The 23,594-nt window shown below is 46.8% G+C and overlaps 1 protein-coding gene across 3 annotated transcripts in view; it reads right to left on the bottom strand.

Moving 5' to 3' along the window:
- Positions 1 to 23,594, bottom strand: part of SH2B1 (SH2B adaptor protein 1) — a 603,138-nt gene that overhangs the window by 188,593 nt on the left and 390,951 nt on the right. The window lies entirely within an intron of this gene.

Genomic DNA, 23,594 nt, shown 5'->3' with positions numbered 1-23,594 from the left:
CACCAGCAAATATTCCTAAAAATCCCAAATCCCACTCCGAGCAGATATTCAGCACTATTTTACAGGGAAGTAAAATATTCAATCACTTGTGGTTAAGAATTTGAAATATCTGTCCTTTATTGTAATGTGACGAAATAATTAGACAGCTCTTTGTTATAGTGAAACTACAGGGGGTGGCAGTGCACAAGCTGGTCGAATGGGAGCTGTAAGCTTTCCACACCAGCCCTTGTGATCGTCTGATAACTTCCTCCATTCTGTCCTGGAGCTGTTGAAGGCTGTATCCCTAGGTGGGCAAACCTTTTCTGGCATGACTGTGCTCCAGATCCTGAATGTACTTTGTGGAGGATCGGGGCATTTAGCCTAATGGCTGCCACTAAGACTACCAATCTACTGGGAAAATGGCTACCATAGCACAGCAGCTGTGGGAGGTGGTCCACTGTGCCTTGGTGCTCCTTGACCACGGTCCTCTATGTCACTCTGGATGCTGTAGTGCTGTGGAGTCCAGGCATCCTTGATAGAGTGAAGGCCCCCAGAACAAGGAGTGAGGCAGATGCATTGGTTAGCAAAACATCCTTGATCCTGGGACCCTCCCACAGTGGCAGCCTGATGGCCCTGCATGCCTGTGGGTTCCTATACAGAGCTGGGGAATTCTATCACCATCTGCTGTGAGAACAGGATCAGGAGCTGATGTCTGGGGATGTGGCCATGCACCACAGACTGAGTTCCCCAAAAAAGAAGGTGGGAGGGGACATTTTGCAGGGACTAAGTGCCTGCTTGCAGTTGTAAGGAAGGTATGGTATCAAAGTAAGACAGACGGAAGTGACCACAGTTCAAGTGTTTATTGAACTTCAAAAAGGGTTTGAAAACCCTGCCATATAATCCTAAATCTAAAGATGGGAGCAAGCTACGACCATCAAATAATAATAACGCAGTCCTAGTGATGTCTTGTCAAAACAAAAGCACCTATACGAAAATACCTATTGCCAATATTGCCAATCCTTAACTCTAAATACAAATAGTGTGGGATACAATGTTATGTAAAAGAAAGAAGTGTTCAAGAAATTATATGACAGGATATTCAGGCCGTTGGCCTCCCTTCCCTATGTTTTCAGCACTCAACAAGGCAGCACACTCGAGATTAGCAGTCTTTGGCTTCTTCGAACATGAGGGTGCAGTTCAAACATTAACATCAGGGCCTTCCGTGCCCAAGTCTCTTTGCCTTTCAAAGTCTCTTCTTTCAGAGGGCCTGATGCGACAAACAATCGGTTATTTTCCTCTTAGGATTTCACACATTCAATTTCTCAGGTGATTCACTATTCACGTCGGATCCCCCTCAGCCGGGCTCATATCCGTTGTAACACAATGTTCAATCAGTCTCCCTCCGCCGGGCTCGGATCGTTTAGAATTTATTTTAACACAAAGTTGCTTTAACCCAAAGCTTTCAATTGATCTCCCTCATTCGGGCTCGGACCAACTTTATCTATTTTGTCATCAACGTTCTTGGAAGTATCAACATCGAAGACTTTCGATTGTGCACAGGATTTTGCTTCACCTGATGAAAGACCACTTCAATTCACAATCTTTTGCCACCCTTTCGCTTTTGCCACCTCTCAGTTGGATACCTTACAGAGAACTTTGAATGATTAAAGGGTGACCGTGTAAGAGTACCGCTCATTCTAAGTTTGTCCCTTGATTATGCTCACCCCAGAATAAATGCACCCCTCTAGAATATAAAGCCCAACAGTCTTTATCTTGCAAGGATAACAAATTTAATCTGTACAGAAATGAGGATGGGGCATGCTCCTGAACGGTATATTCTGTCCCTCAACGGCTCCAAGCTCCTGCAAACTGGTGCCAGGCAGGAAGCTTAAATACTCTTGACTTAGTCACTGGATACTGGCATGGCTCCGTCCAAAACTGTCCTTCCCTTACAAGGGGTGCTGCAGTCTTCCTTCCTACATGGCCGGGTTTCCGCTTGGGACATACTACTTAATATAATGCTAGCCTAGGCAAGAATACATTGTAGCTTCATCTTTCATCATTTTGCTATATTTTGAACATGTATATATAAACACACCTTCCCACCATACTCTCTGCAGTTCTCTCATTATTCTCATATTTGATCCAGTAATACCCCTTAAAACCTTGTTTTCCCATAATTCTGCATTGTGTGCATGAGCACAGCCTGCCTGGGTTTTTCGGTGGACAGGAAACAGCTGCTAAGTTACGTGCTGGCCTGCCAGTGCAAGCAGATCACCACAGCAATGCCTGTAGACTATTTTGAGCACTGGCTGCATTATTTTTGGGATGGGAGGGAGGAGTATTTTTGACTCATACCATGCTAAGAACTGCATAACTTTTAACATTTACAAATTCATTCAGCTAATGTTAATGTTAAAGGACATTTGTACAGAGCACTATCACCACCGGAGTGGTCCCCTGGCGCTCTGGTGGCTCTGAAAGAGGAGGGGAGGTTGAGTTAGTGGGAGGAAGCAGGAAAAATGCAAGAGAGCATTGATGTGCTTTTGACGGCCTCAGCCCGGTGTGGTTATTTGCACTTTATATCTAAATAACTACCTTCTATTAATGCCCCTCCTCCCCCAGGTCTTTTGTGGTGCCTAGAAATAGTAACAGAAGTCTTGCCCAAAAACAATTAACAGAAGTCTTGCCTAATTCTAAAGCGCTTGGAAATGAAGGAAGGCGCTACCTCCTTTTCAACATTCCCCCTTTCGTTTCTTCAACAGTAACAAACTTATCCCCACCCGACATATCTATAATCCCAGAAATATTATTCTGAGTTTTGCTGTTTATTGTATGGCAAGGTGTTTTAGATCCCCCGAATTGATACCATCATCTTTGCACCATTAGGGACTATATGAACACAACATCGGAGACCTAGTTGGCACGTGCAGAAGAGGACCAAGAAGAATACAATTACAGGCACCAGTATTTTTACTGCTGCCCCCAGCCTTGACAGGACCCAATCAAAGGCAAGCGATAGCCAATCCGTGTTCTGAACTCCACCTTCTTTGGTTTGATATCTTATTTCTTCCCCGCTGTTGAAATTGTCCTTTTTCTAACAGCATACCAAATTCTTGTGTGGTCTGCCAGTTTCTTTCTGCTTCTTTAGGTGTTGGAGTGGCTGGTGGCACCATGACAGGCATTTCTTCTACCTTCAATTGTTCTTCCGATTTGGTAGCCCATGCAGCTGAAATTGGTGACCTGATTCTAAAAAAAAAACTGGACTTCCTCGCAATCACTGAGACTTGGCTACATGCGGCAGCAGGCCCATTCGTCCTCATCGCAAAACCAGACAACTACATGATCCTTAGAGCGGATAAAGAATCCTCTATAGGTTGGGATATTACCTTTATAACCAAAGTCTCATTAGGACTCAGACCTATCTCACATGGTCCCTTCACATCTTGTGAAGTACTTACGGTCAAACTTCCCCTCACTAACTCACGCACCATAACAATGCATTTGATATATAGACACCCTGGATCCATTGGCTCCTTTGAAGAAGAAATCATTACCCTGCTCTCAACTGACACAAAGCCCTCCTTGCAAATCCTCATACTAGGGGACTTTAAGGTTACAATGACCCTACAGACCAATCTGCACTGATTATAGCCAACGCCTTATCTGAACTAGCCCTTACTCAGAGATCCCTCCTCCCCACGCATGAAAAAGGACAAATTCTCGACTGGGTAGCAGACCTCAACTGTGCAACTGATATAACCTCTATCAAACCGCAATCTTGACTGACCACTCCCTCCTGACATTTAATATGCAAGATTGCACACTGCCCATCAGAGAGAATCTGATTGCTCCACCTATCCCGACCAGGAATAAGAAAAACAATGTTAGATAAACTTAAGCCATTTCTCCAACCTCTGCGTAAACCATTACCTCCTTCCTCAACTCCAGCAGAATTAGTGGATCTGTACAACAAGACCATCACTACAGCCCTAGACTCTATTGCACATTTAAAAATGCGTAAAAGCAAACCTATAGCACACCTAAACACATGGTTCACTCCCAAACTCAAAGACTTAAGAAATGAAAAAAGGAGATTTTAAACCACATGGAAAAACAAACCTACATCAACCAACAAAGATACTCTGATAAAAAATACAGCCAACTATAAAGAAGATATTCTCCTGGCAAAACGTGACACCTAAAACGAAAGGATTGACAAAGCTAAGTCCAGTACCAGAGAACTCCTTAATATCCTTAGAAAACTCGAATCTCCCACCCCTTCCACAGATAACTGCATCAAAGATCAAAAGTGGTGCACTAAAATTCAAGTTGCCCTAGCCAACAAAAACCACTTTACTCCAAAGCAAAATAGCCGCCAAAAAACCTGCCACCGCAAGGGAATATCTGAAATCAGAGCCACACCCCCTCTAAACCGGCTCAACGCTTCAAATTCACACCAGTGTCTCCTCGAGAAGTGCAAAAAATCATAGCCTCACTAAAACCTTCCAACTGCCAAGGTGACTCCTGTCCAGCCACTGTCATAAAAAAAAACAGCAAGTGTTCTCGCTCCCTTCATTACCTTGTTAATCAATGCTTCCTTCCGTACATGCACTGTCCCGACTAACCTGAAGAACTCATGGGTACTCCCACTTCTAAAAAAAAAACATGACTAGACCTTAAAATACCTACAAACTTTAGACCTATTACGACAGTCCCTTTCTAATTAAAGGTTATTGACAAAGCTGCCTACAATCAAATACAAAAATATCTAGAGACCAACAAACTTCTCAGACTCCGTCAATCTGGCTTTAGGCCCCAACACGGCACAGAAACAGCCCTGATCGACCTAAAGATACAGATTGACCATCTAAAAGACAAAGGGAAATCAGCCCTCCTGCTTCTGCTGGACTTATCTGCCGCCTTTGATCTGGTTGATCAAAAGGTCCTGTGTAAAAACCATTCCACAGCGGCACACTTCTCAACAGAAGCAACAGCATGGATTCAATCCTTTTTCAATAGATCCATGAGAGTCTTCTCTGCGTCGGCCGCAGCTGACCCCATCCCCATATCTTGTGGAGTCCCTCAAGGATCATGTGTATCGCCTACCATGTATAATGCATTCACCAAACCATTGTTTGACGATCTGGACCATCTGGGTGTCACCTACACGAATTACACAGATGACACCCAGATCCTCATACCTTTTACTGGTGATTATGATAAAGACCTGGCTCTTACAAATAAAATCTACTTCATCATTCAAGCTTGGATGGCCACACATGGTCTTTGACTGAATGATGAGAAGACCGAGTTACTCCTTTCAGCCACTCCTATTAACAAAATAAAAATGAGCGAGCAATACTGCTCCTTCAACATCAATGGAAATTTGATCAAGGTTGCCAAAGAGGTGAACAAATTGGGTTTCTACCTGGACTCCTCCTTTAACATGCGCAAACAGGTCAGTGAAACAGCCTCTGCAACAGCTTGTACTTGCAAGCTTATACACGCCTGCAAACCCTTCTTATCAGTAAAAAGTGGCACCACTCTGGCCAGAGCTCTAGTATTATCCAAAATTCACTACTGTAACGCACTATCCTTCGGTGCCAGTAAACATATTATCAAGAAACTCTAGATCTTAAAGAATAATGCACTCGGGAGTGCCTTGAGCATACCCTGCAGACAATAAATCTCTGCAACCAGACACGACAACAACTAGCTCTCCATCAAAGAGACAATACAACTTAAAACAGCATCCTTGACTTATAAATGCCTTAACAAAGCAGCCCCCCAATACCTCACTGAAAAATTCACTAAAAACCATTACGCCCGACCCACCAGGTCATTCAACTCTAGCTGCCTACAAGTGCCTAGGTACAAACTTAAAAAAGCAGGTGGCAGTAGCTTCCCAGTTAAGGCCGCCCAACTTTGGAACTCCCTCCCCACTACACTAAGATCTAACCAGTCCTTCTATGAATTTCGAAAAGACATGAAAAGTTGGTTGATCTCCAGTGATGCACCCTACACTAGTATGCACATGCAGCCCAACTCCATCTGAACCATCATGTATAGCAAACTTGTTTCACGTATTATTGCCTGCATTCAGCAATTGCATAGACTACCATTGCCTGAGCAACTGTATATTGCCTAAAGTGTAAATAATGTATATTGTTTCTTCTTGTACCCTTGTATTGTTGTACTGCTTTCTATATATTTACTGTGTTTAACCAAGAAAATGCATATACTTGTAATGCGCCCAGATACCTTCGGGTCCGGTGCGCTCTATAAATAAATAAACAAGATATTGAATATCAGGAATCAAAGGTCAAAACGTACCAGGCTTCACCCTAGGGCGCCGGAGGGAATGTAGGCCCCTAATCACATGGCTTTCGGAGAAAGGAATGCAATACCGATGGGGATATCCCTTTGCGCTGAGGTTCCAGATCAAGGGAGACAAATATAGGATCACCACACCGGACGAATCAAAGCAAGTCCTACAGCACCTAAAAGAGAACCCCCGAAACAAGGGGCCCACTCTCCCAGGACATGGCAAGCGGAAGCGCGACCCCAGAAGCTCAAAAGAAGTAAAGCAGGAAGGAAGTACATTAAACTGAGTTCCCAGTCGCCATTGAAACCTCCCTGACCCAGATGGGGGTTTCACAGCTGCCTCACAACAAGGCTGTAAGCGGTAAAGGGGAAAGGTGAAGGGAAGTACTTAAACATTCTCTGGTAAAGGGGCGCTCCAAGCATAGTGGCCCTCAGTTCAAAGGGGGCGTCTCAACTCAAGAGACCACAGGTTTGTCTCACGACCATGGGTACGATATGTTATTCTGGTTATTAGTTACCAAGGCAGGAGGGGGGAGACAGACAAACCGTGGAAACGTTCTGTTAGTCATGTTTCTAGTTACTAAGGGTGGGGGGGGAGACAGACGGGGTCATAACCACACAAGAGGGACACATTGAGGATACACGCATGGGGAGTGGAAGAGCTGAAGAAGGGGGGAACGGAGAGAAGGGAACCAACCAATGCCAATAACAGGAAGCAGACTCCTGAAAGTTGGCTCAATGAACATCCAGGGTATGAACCGTCCTACCAAAAGAACTTTAGTAATGCAGGAATTTGAGAGGGCAGTGCTCAACGTCTTCATCCAGGAAACTAGACTGAAAGCAGGGGAAGAGAGGCCACTGAAGGGGAGGGGAGAGGAACACATTTACAGGGCCTCTTCTGCAAATAAAAAAGGAGGGGTGGGGCTAATACTACATAAGCGGGTCCGGTTAGTGAACTCCCTAGTTCACTCTTTGATGGAAGGTGCAGGGAAGTTGGGAGGGAACGTGGGTCACCCTGGCTAGAGTATACACTCCCAAACAGGGGCAAAGCGCTTTCAATGAAGAGGCCTTTACAACTATCATGGTAAAAAATACAGGGATAACCATAATAGGAGGGGACATTAACACCTCGGCGGACCCACTCTTGGATAGAAAAGCGACAAAGCCAGAGCAAAAGGGCCCGCCTCCAGGAGGGGAGAAAGATTTTTTTAAAGCCTGAAACAAGGGCCTCCTAGACGTCTGGAGGGCCCATCACCCCGACAGAAAGCGATATACATTCATATCTAGTGTCCACGCAACCTTTACTAGGATTGACTACTTGCTAATAAGCAAAGAGCTACAGTCACGAATAAGGGAGAGAGTGCAATTCGAGCAGTGGGATGGTCAGCCCATGATATGGTGACCATGAACCTTGAAAAGGAGGACATAATCGGAGGCAAATGCAGGTGGCGCTGCAATAAGCACCTTTGGCGAGACAAGCTCTTCGCTGGGGAACTCAAGGTCGCAATTGAAGAATACTTCATGATCAATGACAACGGGGAGGTAGCTGGTACAAAGGTATGGGAGGCTGGGAAAGCCACATGGAGGGGGCCCTAATGAGGGAAGGAACCAAAAAGAAACGGGAGCGAAAGTTACAGGAGGAGAAACTGGGCAAAGAAATTAAAAATCTAGAAGACAGATTACATTCCCAGGGGCCCTACTGAGAGGAACACTTGATAACGCTTAAACAAAAAAGGGCTGACCTGAGGGCGCTGGGAGTAGGGGACACAATATGCAAACTGAAATTCCTAAAGCAAAAATTCTACAAAAAGGGAGACAAGGCAGATCAAAGCTTGCCCTCCATATTGACGGCGCAGAGGACAGAGAGATGGGTGGAGCAAGTTTGGGAGGGGGGGTGTGTGACTAGGCCACATCCCCAGGTGAAATAGCCAACCACTTTGCCAAACATTATGAAGAGCTCAGTGGGATTTTATAAGCAATTTGCAGACAACCTGTCCCCTCACATGACCAAATTATTTAATCACATTCAAGAGTCGGGACACGCTCTGCCCCCCTTCACAAAAGCTCATATACATTTCATCCCTAAAATGGGGAAAGACCCCACAGACGCTAAGATTTACACAAGAGCTCTGGCCACAAGCATGGAAGGAGTGATGCCTCGCCTGATCCACCCGGGCCGAGGGGGGGGGGGCTTTATAAAAAGGGAGACAGGGTGCGGACACCATGCGCAAAACCCTAGACATCATGGAATACTCAATGGGGGAAGGAGAAGGACAAGCGCTCCTCAGTCTGGATTCAGAGAAGGCCTTTGATTGGGTGGAGTGGGAGTACATCTGGGCTACGCTTGAGAGCATGTGCTTTGGAGAGTGGTTCATAAAAGGGATAGAGCAGTATACAAGGCCCCCACGGGAAAGGTGGTAAGTAGTAAATGGCAAAACATCAAGGTAATTCACCCTCACAAGGGAAACCAGGCAAGAATGCCCCCTCTCCCCCTCTCGTGTATGCCCTTTCCATAGAACCCCTTGTGAATATGATCAGGAAGGACCCAACCATTGAAGGGAATAAGGTGTGGAACCATGGATACAAGTTGGCGATGTTCGCCGATGATATGCTCCTATACCTGACCAACCCCTCAGCCTCAATACCGAGAGTCCTGCAAACTAAGGGAATACGGCAAATGAGCAGGGCTGAAAATCAACACTGAGAAATCCACACTCTTCCCTTATAACAATCCGAGGACCACCAACGAGGAGAGTGCACCTTTCCTGGGAATCCCAGTCACCCCGCAGACGCTAACATACCTGGGAATCAACATTACAAGAGAAGCAAAGGACCTCTACGAGGCCAATATCCCCCTGCCCCCCTGATGACAGAACTAAATGCGGACCTAAACAGATGGGCAAAATTTACGATCTCCTGGTTGGGCCGCCTTAATGCGATTAAAATGGCAATCCTTCCCAACGTCCTCTATCGCTACCAAATGCTCACAATAGAAATCCCAGGGACTCATTTCTACGAACTTAAAAGCAAAATCACCAAATTCCTCTGGCAAGGGAAGAAACAGAGCATAGCATAGAACACCCTAACAAAAGACAAGGACGACGGGGGAGTGGGCCTTCCTGACTGTTATACGTACTACCATGCAGGTCAACTTAGGGCCCTGGTTCTGCACCTCAGAGGAGACAAAAATAAGCAATGGGTTGAAATACAAAATTACCTGGTTAGACCAGTAAAGCTGGGAGAATGGCTATGGGCCCCAATATTTGCATTCCTAGGTAAAGCCATCAAACATAAGATCCTTGGCCCGCTCCTGAAACGCTGGTAAAACAAAGGTGAAATGAAGGGACACACAACATGGCTTTCACCCATGAGCCACATCTGGGCGCCCCCAATTAGAAACCAAAATCCAAGACCCACTACGCTTCCAGGAGTGGTATAAAGCGGGTCTGGAAATTGTGGGACAGATGATAAAAGGAGATTCATATATATCACTCCAGGAACTAGAAGCAGGGATCAAAACTCAACCCATAAGAGCCATCCAATTCCTATAACTGATGGGAGTCTTGACATCCCCGCAATGGAAGGACAAGCGACAGAGAAACCCAATGCCGCTAGAAAAGATCTTGAGAAAAACCACATCGTCAAGGAGCCTCATCTCCCAGATATCCAAGACCCTCCTGAACAACCAAACAAACGCAAACGAAGGCCTCAGGAAGCGGTGGTAAAGAGATCTGGACCTCTCATTGCATGAAAATCTTTGGAAGGGCCTTTGCAAACACGTCCACAAAACCTCCATTTTGGCCCAATACAAACCTCATGGCCTAAAACTCCATCATAGGTGGCAGTACGACCCCAAGCGTCTCTCCAAATGAATCCAGCCCACTAAATTGGAGAGGATGCAGTGAACAAGCGGACTACTAGCACATGTGGTGGTCCTGCCTGAAAGTTCAGGCATTCTGGAAAGAAGTTCTGGCCTGGATCAAGAAGTTAGATGGGGTGGAACGTAATTATAACCCTGGGCTAATCCTATTCGGATTGGAAGACCAGGAGGGCCGAAGGTCGCGGCTCCTGCACATGCCACATTTCCTAGTACTGGCAGCAGGGGTATGTCTCATGATTAAATGGAAATCACAGACTCTCCCATCAGAAAAAACCTGGGCCCAGAAGGCCAAAGAAATATATGAGACAGAGAACATTACAGGGGCCCTACATGACCTCAGCCCTAGCAGAGAAATGGAATGGGCACCCTTTCTTAACATATATAAATAATTAATTGCCGTGCCCCGCTCCGGAGTTCTCACTTAATCATGCAAAATCCGCTCTCAACATATGGTTTCTTTGACCCGTCTGTTTCAGGGGGGATCGGGGAGGGGGGAGAAGGGACTGCACAATTTGAACGGACACATGAGGATGACTTAGCATCCACTCCAGAGATCATATTTGTCATGGACACCCTTTATATTAAAAATGCTTAATAAAATAAGTTACAAAAGTTTGTCTGCCATTGGGGCTATTAGCAGAAAGACCAAGTTATTGAGTACTGCCCACACAACCTGTATCCTTTAATATGGTCTGATCATACGACCTATATCCTTTTTATGATACAGGTGAGTTTAACCTAATCCAGTGTTCCATTCATGACAGCATTGGGTCAGAGGTCCACGAGCAGAAGAGATTACATGGGGGACTTTACAGTCATGAACTGCTTCCGTTTATGCAAGAAGGCTGAAAAGGCAGGAGCAGGTGTAGTACAAGCGGGCGACTCTGCAAGTTCCATGGATGGACTTGGAACAGTGATGGGTACAGCCAGGTAGCCCAAGAGTGAGCTGGTCAGTCCACCTGTTGGTCCAGAGACACTTATGAAGACTCAGGCGGAAAGGATCCAGAAGGCAAGGATTCTTAAGCAGGGTCCCCACTGGTTCACAGCTGTGTGCTATTGACAACATCCAAGGGAATGCCTACACCCTCTGTAAATGTGCCATTGTTAAGATGGATTTCCCGAATGGTGGGCAGTTAAATCGTTGCTGGAAAAATAAACAAGTAAAAAAAGGCGATGAAAATATAACGATCTGCTTTATTAACATTTCGCTTTTTCATTAATAATTCATAGACCATGAAACGCAGAGTACCGATTCCCCTGCAGCTTGTTCTTTTAACTGGGCTATTTCTTTTTTTTTACTTCTATTTTCGACGGTTCGCATAAATGGTTGCAATCAGTTTCGTGTGTGATCTTTCCTTTTTCTGCGATTGCCCTCCCCTTGCATCCATGTGTGTAGTATCCTGCACATTTCCAATTTATTTTGTCATCATTCTCTCGTTCGTTGTTAAATATGTAGTACCCTTTGTACACTAACTACTCCCTGCCTTTCTGAGATTGGATGAACTCCAGTCCATTTTTGTCGGTCATTTAATCTGTAAGGAAAGGTCATTTAATTACCTGTTTACAGTACTATGCTGTCCACTTTATTGCCGTCGGCTGAAATTCTCCATTTTGTGTGGAAAAAAAGTGTCCTTCCTTTCGGAATCCTTCGTATTATTTCATCGCAAGCGGCAGTCTCATGCTCAGAAATCTTACTTCTGAGGACTTGCCTCAGGCTCATTTGGCTTGTTTGCCAGCTCGCCGGCGCGAACTGACATGTTAACATCTAGACATGATCTTGTTTTTAGTTGCATTGTGTTTCTCTAAGGGATTAAAATGCGTTGGATCCTTGAATCAAAGTACTTTAAAATGTAAACTATTTATAATATTCGCGCATCCATCAGCGGTAGCTGTTTTAATATCGATATTTTCCTAGGTCCTATTGTTTTGATACAAGCCCTTTATATTACTAGCTTTTACTTTCAAAACAGTTTTTTTGGCACATCAATATTTTCTCAACGGTAACATCACATACAACCTTTCAGAATCAGCCATGTGAACAGATTCTGAAAGGCCACCCTATTCTGATGAACAGGAAAATACACTATCTAGCCAAAATCTATTTTGGGTAGTGTGACTAATCAGCAAGGCATAGACATAGGAAGCATGAGAATGGTGAAAAGTTAATGCATAAGAATACAATTATTTATGTACATCTTAGGCAAACTCCTAGCCACAGGTAAGAAAATCCACTAAAACATTCACTAGTAGTACATACCCATTCACTGTGGTTGTGCTCTGCTAAAAGCACCAACACTTCGGTGCCTTCCTGCTTGCCAGTCTTTTTCACCACTTAGCAAGCCACGCCCACCTGGTGCTTTCCTGCTTGCAGCTCCGTTTCCCTACTTAAGGAGCACTCCAGCTTCTTTTCCTTTGCAGATGGGGAGCAGGTGCAAGTGGATCTAGGTCACCTGGCCCAAGCCCCACCCACCTGGTACCTTCCTGCCTGCTGCTCTTTTTCACCACTTAGCAAGCCCCGCCCACCTGGTGCCTTCCTTCACAATCACTGTCTTGTGGCCAATGCTGGATTTGACTTTTATGGACTTCATTCATTCACGGTGCGTCACTCTTTCTCAACTCTCATGCTGTACTTCCTTTGCATCTTGTACTCATGGTGGCCCTGAATCATGCTGTTCCCATCTTCATCTCGTATCCTGGCTTGCAACATTATGTGTTACTACTGACTTCTGCAATTGTATTCGCTCTCCACTCTTCCTTCTCCACTCTTTTTGACTGCTTACTCTCTTTTCTCTCCTCCTTTCCCTTCTCCCTTTTCCTATCTCCTCCCCTTACTTTCTTCTATGCACTTACTCTATCAGAATTGTCCCTGGACCTAATATGATAGCAACCTCGTCTGTTTCCTCCTCCCTCCCATTACTGTTTTTTTTCCTCCCCACCACCCCTTCAGCACTATCTGAAATGTCGTCAGGCCTAGTATGATAGACGCTTGTTTTGTTCCTCCCCTCCCTTTCTGCACCCCTCTCCCTCACCTTTTGTTTTTCTCCGGCTCTACCAGAAATGTCGCCAGGCCTAGCACGGTAGTCGCCTGTCTGTCTCCATTTCCTTCCCACTCTCCCCCCCCCTTCCTTATCTATGTCTTAGCTCTTGCACTATCTGAAATGCCTTCGGGCGAGTACGATAGTTAATTTCACATCCTTACTGTTCATGGCCTGTAAGAATGTGGTTGTATTGTCCCTTGTTCCCTCCCTTGCCTTGAAGCGCTTTTAAACACATTGTGTATAGGCGCTATATAAATAAACGATCATATCATAACCCTTTAGTTTAAAATACAGTTAGATCAGTCTCAGACTGGAAAATAGCAAAGCAAGTGAATAAAAAAAGAACAATTAGAAAACTTATATGCAGGGGTGGCACTGTTGCGCAGCTACAAGACGGCTGCTGCCCGAGATGGCTCGTAACCAGTGACAAATAATATCCTTTAACATCCTCGTTATCGTGGCTCCACTGGACTGCTGACAACAAGGTGCCACACTGCCTAGACCCCTTTTTGCTACCTCCCTGAGTAATTTTTGGCGAGATCGAGACACTGACACCGATCATGTCTGGCCTGTGCCCCGGTGGGGGACACTGCGTCTACATGCTGAGACCCAAGACGTGGGCTGTGCGCCGCTATCCGCCGCAGGGCTAGGGACTACTGTGGCGTGCACCGCTGGGACTGATGCCGGCCCTCCAGAATGAGCCAGTACTTCCCCTGCGGCTCCTCTCCCCCACCCGATCTGCTTGGCACCGGCTTGCCAGCATGCTCCTGGGGGCTGAGAAGACAGCGCTCCCAGACGCACAATATCCCTCGTGGCGCCCTTTGATTGGGACACCTCTGGGCCAGCGGGACTGGCTGTACTTCGTATGGAGCTGCGCTCAGTGGGGGACATTCCTCGCACACCCGCTCCACGCGGAGCCCTCACCCTACATCCTCCGGCCTGCAGTGTGGTGAGCTGAACTGGACTGTCTTGAGCCGTACGGGTGAGCCTGCCCAGCTAGCGGCTCCCCCACCGTGCTCCAGGTGGTTGGCCACTGCTGGGGTGCGACACCTCCCCCCCTCCTGGCAGGATCTTCCTGGCGTTGTAGCCGGATCCAGGGGTGGATGCTAGAACATATATACAGAGCTAACGTTGGAAGGCTACCCCGCCATCAAATATCACATACGTCTCCCATTGTCACCCCACCTATCGCCTGAATGTCACAGAGCAGGATGGGGAACAACAAAAAGCAGGTGAAGCTGGAGCAATTCGCACATCAGAGCCAGCCCTCTCCTTCACCAGCTGCACCCTCGACTTCTGCCATTGATGTATCCACCCCGAAGCAAACTCTGCTGGCATTAAAGAACAGCACTGACAGTCTTGGCTCCGAAATAGACACATTAACCTGCAGGGTCGAAACTTCTGCCATCCAAATACACAAACTAGGTGGTCGGGGGACGGAGGTGGAACAGTGCATCGGAAATGAGGACAGGATAATGTACCTGCAGAGGGAAGTGGTGGCTCTGCAACAGTCAGTGAAATACGGGAATGCCAATAATGACGGTCTTGAGGGAGATCGTACAGAAACAGTGGGCCTCATCACGAGTTGGGCGGTATCCCCGCCGGGATACTGCCCGCGCTAATAGCGCTACCGTCAACCGGTCCCGTGCTAGTAGCGCTACCGCCAACCGGTCCCGCGCTATTAGCGCCGGATCACGGGTTTGGTGGAACAGTACTTCCCCATTGCCCGTCGTGCCCATTCGGGAATTCCCTATTCCTCATTAGACCCAATGCGGAATTTTCAGTGCGATTACCATCAGCGGTATTACCATGCGTTAATAACGCTGAAAATCAGCAAATTCCCAGCAGATTTCCCCCCAGCTCAGAGCTGAAGGTAAATACTGCCTAACCCATGACTTGGCGAACTCTTAAATGCAGCGCTAATAGCATTACCATTGCATTTAAGGTTTACCGCCCAACTGGTGATGACCTCTAATGTCTGCATTGTGGGGGTCCCGGAAACCACACACATTGATAACATGGAGGTATTTGTGAGAAGTTGTTAATGGAAGTACTAGGGCACCCCCCGGTGTCCAACATGCTCCTAATTGAGATGGCACATCGCTCCCTCGCCCCTAAACAACCTCCTGGAGCACTGGACAGACCCATTGTCGCAACGATCCTGAACTTTAGAGACAGAGAAATCCTTCTTCCAACTGCTCAAAAAAAAAAAAAAAGCAAAAGAGTGAATAACGGTACGGCTCTGTGATCATCAGACTCTTCCTGGACTTCAGCCCCCAAGTGCAAGAACAGAGGAAAAACAAGCTCAGGAAGAAAGATATTTGTTATGCTATGCTATTTCCAGCTAAACTACATATAGTCCACAACCTGGTTCTTTACCACCCCTGCCTCTGCCGATCACTTTGTCTCTGAATTACCTGACCCGGGGCATCCCCAGGCAGCACCTAAAGGATGACCTAGGCACACTTAATTGTTTCTTTGTTCCCCTTTTTCCGTTCACGATAGGATTGATTGTTCCTATGACTACCAGCCATGGCTCCCAGTCCTCCTCTTGGGGGAGGGGGCAGAAGGGGAGTGGGGGGGTGAAGGGGAGGGGGGAGGGGGGAAATAGGAGTTGCACCTTGATCTCTGCTGGTTCTTAAGTCACGAATAGGGATGCATTCATGCCACGATAGGGTGAGGCTGTGATGTTGTTGCTGGTTCTACCCCGCCCCCCCCCCACCGAGTTGTGTGGCCGTGGCCAGCCCCCCATTGGCACAGCCACTGCGTCTTGTTATATAAAAGTTAGGGTTTATTGAGGGTGGAAAGTATGCCGGTAGGTTGGAGTTTCTGGCATGGGTGCGGGGGTTCTATGTTCAAGGTGCATAAGTGACTATCGTTTGATATTACAGAAACACTTGGTTGGAAGAGTGGCTGCTCCACCTGGTAGGACCTCGGGACAGATAGCCAGCCCTTATGGGATTGCACGAGTTTCAGGCCATTATTCACACAACGGTGAGTGAGCCCCTGACTAGAATGCCCTGAAATATCAGGGGGGCCACCAATAATAAGAAAAATCTGTTTGGTGGTTAACCATGCTAGATTACACAAGGTAAATGTTATATGCCTACAAGAGACACCTTCCGAGAGATGGTCTGCTCCTGATGGCCAAGGGCTGGGGAGTGCACAGATACGGGTCCTCCTACACATCCCAATCTAGGGGAGTAGCGATTCATATACACTACTCCCTGAAGTTCCGTCTGCATGACAGGACAGGTGATCCAGAGGGGCGTTACATTTTGCTTGCAGGGGAATGTTTGGGATCAAAAATACTGTTTATTAATGTATATGCTCCAAATGTCAATTCACCCAAGTTCTTTCAGAAGTGTGCTGCCACGTTACATAAATTCACTACATATGAGGTCGTGTGGGCAGGGGATTTTATCCTTGCAATGTCCCTGGACTTGGATCGATCCACAACTACACAAACAACGCTCCCTAGGGCGGTCATAGCTTGGGCCGATATTGCAGATTCTTTTGGCATGGTGGACATGTGGAGACATATGCATCCTAATAATAGGGAGTTCTCATTCTACTCTGGGGCATACAGCAGTCATGATGACAGTCCCATTGGCAAGTGCGGCATAACATTTGAAAATGCTACCCAGAACACTTTCTGATCATTCTCCTATATTAGTTGAGGTCTCTGTTCCTAATGTGACACCACCCCCCTCGTTGCCGATTTTGCCTGCAGGCTCGCAGCTGCAGTAAGGCACCCATGGGTGCGCATTTTTATCAAAATGGCCAGGTCTTCTTTTTTTGCCATTTCTTGCTGGAAAGGTCCTTCTTGAGATTTACTCTGCGCGCCAAACCAGGTCTGGTCCCTTTGTTCCTTTTGTCTTTGGCGGGATTCACGAGTGAAGCCCGCCTCTGACTCCAGTGTGTCTGGCAGGGGCAGGAAGTCAGGGAGGTGCCCGAAACCCCATGTGCTTAATCCCCTTGGTTACAGGAATGCACACAAAGGTGATTGGCCGGCTGGCTGTCCGGCAAGGACAGCCACCCTGCTGTGTGATTGCCAGCTAGGCTGGAATGAATGGGAGAAACCTGCATAAAAGACGAGGCTTTTTGGCTTGGAAGGCAGAGTCGACCACTGGACGAAGGAATCCGGAGAAAAACTTGGAAGAGACGCCTGCTGCAACTGCTGGACCGTTGGTTTGCCCGGTGAAGCCCTGCTGCGGTGCTGAAGCTCCAAATTCATTTGACTAGAGAAGCCCTGTAAGGACGACTTCTCCCCTTGAGATGGTGGGATCAATCAACTCCAAAGTGAACTTGTTTGGACATCCTCTCGGATCTGGGTGTACTTCCACTGCTGCTGCTGCTGCTGCTGGAACTGAAGTGCCAGGGAGAGGAACACCAAATGGAGTGCATCGCTTTTAAGACGGATTTGAGCTGCTGTAAGAGCCCCCAGACTCCCAGTAAGCAGGACTGACCAAGCCTGAGCCACCTCAACAGAGTGCTTGACCCCAGATGCGAGGAAAGTCCAGAGTGGTATCCGTGAGACTGTGGTGGTGCTATTTGCTGACAAGCGAGGAGCTAAAACCGCAATGTGCAGCTCAATAGAGGTTTGTGCTTTTCTGTCTCCAACCGTCCCATTGCAGTGTAGGCCGGCTGGAATGAATGGGAGCAAGCTGCATAAAAGGCAAGGCTTTTTGGCTTGGAAGGCAGAGTCGACCACTGGATGAAGGAATCTGAAGAAGAACTTGAAGAGGACGCCTGCTGCAACTCCTGGACCGTTGGTTTGCCCGATGAAGCCCTGCTGCTGTGCTGAAACTCCAAATTCCTATCGACGGAGATGCTCCTGTAAGGACGACTTCTCCCTTTGAGTTGGTGGAACCAATCAACTCCAAAGTAAGCCACCTGGACATCCTCTTGGAGCTGGTTGAATTTCCGCAGAGTTGCTGCTGGAAACCGAATAGCCAGGGAGAGGAACATCAGTTTGTGTGCGTTGCTTTTAAGCTGGCCAAGAGCTCCAGGAAGATCCTCTTGACTCCCAGGAAGCAGGACTCACCGAGCTCGAGCCCCACAACAGAATGCGGGACCCCAGAAGCAAGGAAAGTCCATCTCGAAAGCCAGGAACCGCAGTGTTGCTATTTGTGGTAGATGCGAGGAGCTGAAACACCGAACAGCCACTTGTTTGAAGATTGCCGTTTGCGAGCGGTGACCGCCTGTTGCAGTGCAGGAGTCCCCAGGAGTCCTCCCTCTTGTCCCCACGAATGAGGCCCAGGAACAACAGGCTCTACAGAGCTGCACAGGAACAGAAGCCAGCTGGAAGCATTTCTTCTAATAAAAGGTAAAGGTACAGTCTAAGAGACCTTACCTCTTGCTGTTGTAGCCTTACTTGATCTCGGTTGAGACTTGTCTTGGTTGCTTCTGTAGAGTTGCTTGCATCTTCTACCTCTCACAAGCCTCCCAGCTTGTGGCCCTACATTGATTCTACTTTTTCTACAAAGACTTCTAAAACATTGTGCAGACTTTTATTCACCTCCAAGGAGTGCTTCAGCTCACAGACCTTTGCTCTATTGACATTGGCTAGCCTGGCTCCCTGAATAACTGGTCTTTCCTCTGACATTGTGTTTTACCTTTCCTTCCAGGAAGGGGTTAACTTGCTTTGCATTGGGGGTTCAAAAGTACTTACCTGCTTAAGAATATTTGTGTAATCTCTTGTTTTAATCTATAACCCTTTTCTTTAACATACTAAGAGTGTGTATTTTGAAGTGTATTAGTTTGTTACTGATATATTGCCCCTCCTGAAGAAGGCTTATTCAAACTTGCTGTTAAATTAATAATAGTTTAATCAAGAAACCTTGAGTGTAAGTGTTTATTTGGATACTTGTCACTGTGAATTTATGTGTAGCCACCCTACTGCCCACATTAACCCCTCTTGAGATAAGCCAGGCTGCTCAGCCACACTACCAACCTGTGTAGTACAGACTTATACCAAAGGTTGGGCTCCTATTGCCAGGAGGACAAGATTGTTGTAGTGCACCCAAAGGATACTGCTCCAAATCTTGCCTAACATACTCGTATCTTTGAGGTCGACCGTGCGTCGCCTGGAAAGGAAAATCAAGAAATTGGAACATAAACACACACAGGGAGGGGACGCACAGGTCGGAAAACTACATGCGGACACACAACGTGCATACTCGGAAAATGCAGACAGAGGACAGGTATTTGGGAGACGCATTGTTGACAAATATGCCGAGGGTGGCAGACCCAGTTGTGCACTCGCATGGGCAATCCGCAGGGTCAGGAATCAAGTAAGGATATTGGAGGTGGCCGACTCGAATGAGCTCCCGGCTGTCAGTCATCAACACCGATAATAAAATCCTAGCAAAACTGTTGGCCGATAGACTCCTCCCACACAGGGGTGCACTGGTTCTCCCAGACCAAGTGGGTATTATCCCGGGCAGGTCCACGCAAAATAATCTTCGACGTCTCTTGACCATAATGTATGGGATGAAACTCCCATAGTGGTGGCGGCATTGGACACTGAAAAGGCCTTCGACTCCGTCAAGTGGCTTTTTCTATTCAAAATCTTCTGTAGAACGGGACTGGGTCTCCAGTATATTCAATGGATTTGTCTGTTGTACACGACGCCTCAGGCCACGATCCTAACCAATTGCTCTCTGATAGTATATAGCTCACTAGGGAAACGAGACAGGGCTGTCCCTTCGCTCCAATTCTCTCTGCTCTTGTGGTTGAACCCTTGGCATGTGCCATAAGGGAATTTCTTTCACACAGAGGGTTGAAGATATATTTCACACATCTCGATTATCTCACTTTATGCAGATGATATACTGTTGTATAGCAAAGACCCTAAACAGAATCTACAGCCGCTGGTACAGGAAATATCTGACTGTGGGAAACACTCAGGTTTACATATTATTTGGTCTAAGTCTGAATACTACCGATAACCTCGACGGTGCTCCGAGCGGTTGTCGGTACCGAGTTCCAATGGTGTCTAGAGGGAATGAGGTATCTGGGTATAATGGTTTTTACTTCCCCTTCCAAGCTTTTTGAGATGAACTATGTGGTGACCCTTGAGCAACTGGAACGAAAGGGTCGATATCTGGATCAGGCTCCCGCTGTCTCAGAGGGCACGCCTTGCCCTGGCTAAAATGATGGTGGTCCCTAAAATACAGTATATTTTCAACAATGTCCCATTAATTCCCCCATCATGGTTCTGGAAACGCACCCGGTACTAGGCTGGTACGGGCCGGGGAAACAGGCACGCTTTGCACTGCACACTGACACAGCAATATGCTGCTGGGGGCCTAGATTACTGCAACCTATGATATGATAAAGCATTTATAACGCGCCTATACACACGTGTTTCGTGTGTGTGTGTGTGTATATATATATATATATATACACACACACACACACACACACACACACACACACACACACACACACACACACACACACACACACACTTCTTGGTGGTGCAGATCCAGTAAGTAATGTGGTGGAGGCACCCCTGCGTTGAGTTTCCGCATGCCGGGTTGGAGAGGGTGGTGGCCTACCTGGACGACCTGAAGGATATGCTATGGGTTTCCACCAGACGAATCACCTGAGATGAAATACAGCCCATCAACGTGACCCACTCGACGGGGGACAGTGCCTCTCTGATGTTGACGCGAAGAGAGATTATCCCGCAGATTAAGCCATATATTTCGTTCATGCGATCCCACTTAACTCTGAGGGAATATTCAAAACACAGTTTGCGAAGCTGCGGGTTCATGCTCTTGGGGATATTGTCCAGGACGGCAGGTTTGTACTTGGGGACACTCTGAAGGCTCGAGGCCCATGGAATGCTGTCTCTATGCTACTTTATTACAGATTGCGGGAAACACTTTGGGTGTTGTGGGAGAATTTCCTGCTGGCGCCTGCCCCTTCCCCTCTCGTGCAATTCATGATGAATCCCCCTAGTCTCGCTGGTATAGTATCGGCACTCTATATACCTATAAAGTCACTCCGTTCAGCACCCCCGGTCACGTTTGTGGCCAGATGGGACAGAGTGCTACATGACCAGCTGGCATAGTCCCAGTGGAGGACGATCTGCACAATGACCCGGACATTATCACTAAACTCCAGGTTCCGCCTCATCCAGTTTAAGTTCATTCAGAATCGATTCTGAGAGAGATTCTCCGGAGCGGTCGGAAGCGGCTGACACTCTGTACACTCGTGGCTCGATCGTACAGTTCCTCAGTGCGGCTTGACTGCCGGTGACGTGCAAGCATGTGTGTGTGGGTCCTTTCCTCTAGTAGGAAGCCCCAGGAAGTCCCAGGAAATCCTTTCATTTTTTCGAGCAGACGGTGAGCAGACGGCTATAGCGTCGTCGCTATAAGTGGAGCACGAGCTTTGACCGGACCGGCACTGAGCTTCTACCGATATCGTGTATCGGGTATCGTGTATCGAGGCGTACCCGCGAGGCACAGAGGTGGGTGTCCGCGGTGGCCTGAGGCAGCCTGCGGCTGCTAGCCCAGCGATCCCGCGGAGGTGCAGTGTTACGCTTGGAGGCCCCGTATCAGTGCTGGTGGGTCTTTGGACGCGTAGCCAATTTGCTAAATTTGCGGCAGCCACTTTGATCTGCTCCACAGACACCGACAACGAGGTCTGTATTACTTGCACCATCGGTGCCTTTTGCATTTTTTTTGTGTCATTCCATGGACTATTGAGCATGGTAACTATCTGGTAACAGTTGGTAACTGTCTGTGCTCGAGCCCAAGATAGAGCCAATTTCCTCCTCCTCCACAGTACCTGAGTATGAGCCTGAGCTTGCTGGAGAGACAGTGATTGAACCAGGGCTCGGGCCTGTATAAATATATTGACACCGGTATTGATAAAGGGTAGTGGGTTGAGGATTTGAAGGGTTGCAGAACAGAAACTCTTATCCTGAATGTGGTTGGCTGCTGCAATTTAGTATTAGACGGCAGTGGCCACTGGCTGTAAGCCCCTCTATAAGCCCCCTTAAACAAGAGCCTCAGAGATTAATCTGAGACAGTCCGCAGTTCGCTGACAGGAATTTTGGAGTCTGGGCAATTTGGAGTGGACAGTTGAAAGGGAGTGGCTGGGGCCCTGTTTAGGCAATAAAAAGATAAAAAGGGGGGAGACTGTTGGAGATTTTACTCCTTTGATCCCTCATTTTTCTTTGACCTAATTCTCATAGACAACGAAGGGGTAAGAAATGGCCCGCTACAATTTAAGGAGTGGACAACACGTTGATGATCTAAGAGCTCCAGAGTGGGATGGTTCCTACATTGAAAAGTCCCTGCATGAGGATGTGAACCCCGCAAGTTCTCAAACTCCGATTGCCTCGACAAGAAATAACAACATAATAGAGGCACAAATTCATCAAGAACTTCAAGTGGATAAATTAACGGAGGGAGAAATTTTAAGGGACTCAACAAGAAACATCCCATTTAGACAGTCAAGAGACTTTACTCTGACATCAACTAATATAAAAGGACTATTGATTATTATTTCCAGAAATCTGCACAAGAAAATTTAAACGGACCTATGCCACATTCCTTAAAACTTTTAAATCATAATATCAACTTACAAACGGAGAACAGTGGATCTGAACTACTCATCCCAGTTATGGAACTTTCAAGGACCCCAAATCATCTGTTGAGTTTGGCTCAGAATCTACAACCACATGAGGAAAGATTAAACTCAACAGTGGTATCGAGAGGGGACACGGTCGTGTCTGATGGAATTTTACTAGATCAACCGGTGCAAATACCAAGTATGACACAGGGAAACAAGAATCATGACCCTAATGATGGTGATTCCTCTCTCTCGGCTTTAAATTTTGTTCTAAATTCCTTGGTGAAGGTTTTTGACCTTCTAAAAAGAGATGTGCAGACCCATACAGGGATTTTAATGGAAATGACAAAGGATATTGAACAACTTGAATTTTCAGTCGTAGGCCAAAATAATGTAATAAATTGTTCAGTTCTGCCCATGATGATAAAGATGGAAGATGGCTTCACAAAGTATAGTGGAGACCTAATGGAAATTAAGCACCAAATGACTTCTCTAATGAGGCAGAATAAGGAGATCAAGGATTTGTTATTGCAAATGAATGAAAGAAATGTATTGACTTCTTCATTAAACCAAGATCTAGCAATTGAAACAAAAGACTTAGTTCCTGAATTGAATACTTTTGCGGATGATACTCCCTTATCCGAATCAGTAATGGAAGAATTCTGCCGATTGGCACAGATTGCTGAGTCAACGGTGGAACAGCTGGCGGAAGACCGACGGGAAGCTATTGAGAATCACGGAGAAGAGGCAGAAAACAGCTATATGTGGAAAAAGTGTTC

The sequence above is a fragment of the Ambystoma mexicanum genome, chromosome 3p, assembly GCF_040938575.1.
Source record: "Ambystoma mexicanum isolate Mex_15411 chromosome 3p, UKY_AmexF1_1, whole genome shotgun sequence".
NCBI lineage: Eukaryota > Metazoa > Chordata > Amphibia > Caudata > Ambystomatidae > Ambystoma > Ambystoma mexicanum.
The sequence above is the reverse complement of the archived record's forward strand: the minus strand, read 5'-3'. Positions and strand labels throughout refer to the sequence as shown.